Raw genomic sequence first — 2,500 nt, forward strand, 5'->3', positions numbered from 1 at the left:
AAACATATTTCCAAAATTTCAGATCGAAATTCCATGCCGATTTTTAAAAATGGCGGGGGGTCTCTGGGCACATGTGATGTCTCCTCCTGCCAGTCCAACAAAAGTCCTAAGAGCTCTTTAGGGGGGTGCACCATTCCTCACCCCCGCGGGCTTGCCGCAAGCCCTCGTCCGCGGTGCAAGCGGCGCGCGCTATGCGAAAAATGCTGGAAATTGCGGAAAAATCCCTGCCTGGAATAATTGCGAAAAATCCCTGCCTGGAATAATTACGTAAATGCCCCTGCCGGAAAAATTACGGAAATGCCCCTGCCGGAAAAATTGCGGAAAATGCTCGGAATTGCGGAAAATCCCCCCCCCCCCCCCCGTGCATTTTTATATATAAATCTAATGACCGGGTGCGGGTGCGGGACCGGGTGCGGGTGCGGGCACTCGGGCACTCGGCAGCTCGGCGCGAGACGCGAGCGCGTGTGTGGCCTCAAGCGTCCCTCCGAAGGCCCTCGCAAGTCCCTCGACAGTCCCATCGGCAGCCCTTCGGCAGCGCATCGGCAGCCCCTCGGCAGCCCTTCGGCAGCCTCTCGGCAGCCTTTGGGCATCGGCAGCCCTTCGGCAGCCTCTCGGCAGCCCTTCGGCAGCCCCTCGGCAGCCCCTCGGCAGCCCCTCGGCAGCCCTTCGGCATGCCTTGCATACATTCCCCAGCAGCATGAACCTCGGCTGGTTTTGCTACCCAGCAGAATTAACCTCTGTTGGGTGTAAAAATGCATATGTCTTGCACTAAGTGAAATTCTATAATACTTTCCTCGAACAATATTTATACATTAGTTAATATATATTAAATAAGGAATTTAGAAAGAAGTTTGGTGATTTTTGGAAATATATTTTACCGGTTATGAATTTCCGAAGGTAAAATGATAAATAAATAAAATAAAATACTTTCGGGGCTCGAAAAATTCTGATATTTATTATTATGCAGGTTCGGATATATATAAACATATTTCCAAAATTTCAGATCAAAATTCCATGCCGATTTTTAAAAATGGGGGGGGGGGGGGTTGCTGGGCACATGTGATGTTTCCTCCTGGCAGTCCAAAAAAAGTCCTAAGAGCTCTTTAGGGGGGGTGCACTATGCCTCACCTCCCTGCACCAACTGCCGAAGGCTTTTGGTGCGCGCCTTTTGGCGCACCTATGGCACTGACGAGGGAAGGAAAACAAACTCGTCGACCCGTTCCGGTGTTGGAAAAAATAATTTCGGTTTCGTGGGGGCCCGGCCCCCCGTGTGGGCTGTTGGTGATTTTTTGACGGTAACTAAGGCAAGCTTTTGCCGAAATGATTCTCGGTGAATGTATAGCTTATGATGTGCCGTTGTATGCTATTGTTCCGACGATGGATTCGACGTTGAGGAGGGTGAGTTGCTCTACGCATTGCGGCGGGCATCGAACTTGCCTATCGCGTCAACTCGGTTTTTCCGAAGGTACTGTTCCACCAATGAAGTCTACTGAGGTGGACCGGATGCTGAGGCGGGCTCTCGGTTAGCATGTAGAATTTTTAGTGGCCACGTCTTGTTGGGGAGGGCATAATTATTCATTCATTTTAAAATTGCCCGAGCCGACGGCACGCACGTGCGATCATGTCGAATTCAAGCAGCACCCATCCTCCCGATTGCATCCGGTCAGTGCAAATGTTGCAGTTGTTCCTTTGTATGCTTTTCCGAGGGTGCTCTTCCGCCAATGAAGTTTGCTGAGGCGGATCCGATGCTGAGGGGGCTCTCCGTGCACGGCCGTATTTTCAAATGCCACCAGTTTAGCCGGCTCGGGCTTTACAGATCCCACGGATTTGTAATGCCCGAGCCGACGACGCGCACGTGCGTTCATGCGAATTGCGGCCGTCACCCATCCTTCCGATTGCATCATGATTGTTGTCCCGCGGTTGTTCCAATGTATGCTTTCCGGTAATTGCTTGCCGACGACGCATTTTCAATGCTGAGGCAAGCGACGAGCCGCATTTCACGACTTTTCGACGACGCATTTTTAATGCTGAGGAAGTCGGCGCGCGGCGAGTCTTGATCCATTACGACGATGCATTTTTAATGTTGAGGATGGATCCGACGCGGAGGCTGGTGAGGTGCTCTACGCATTGCGGCGGGCATCGAACTTGTCGATTGCGTCAACTCGGTTTTTCCGAGGGTGCTCTTCCGCCAATGAAGTTTGCTGAGGCGGATCCGATGCTGAGGGGGCTCTCCGTGCACGGCCGTATTTTCAAATGCCACCAGTTTAGCCGGCTCGGGCATTACAGATCCCATGGATTTGTAATGCCCGTGCCGACGACGCGCACGTGCGTTCATGCGAATTGCGGCCGTCACCCATCCTTCCGATTGCATCATGATTGTTGTCCCGCGGTTGTTCCATTGTATGCTTTCCGGTAATTGCTGGATCCGACGCGGAGGCTGGTGAGGTGCTCTACGCATTGCGGCGGGCATCGAACTTGCCGATTGCGTCAACTCGGTTTT

This window comes from Mercurialis annua, linkage group LG6 (genome assembly GCF_937616625.2).
Source record: "Mercurialis annua linkage group LG6, ddMerAnnu1.2, whole genome shotgun sequence".
Lineage (NCBI taxonomy): Eukaryota > Viridiplantae > Streptophyta > Magnoliopsida > Malpighiales > Euphorbiaceae > Mercurialis > Mercurialis annua.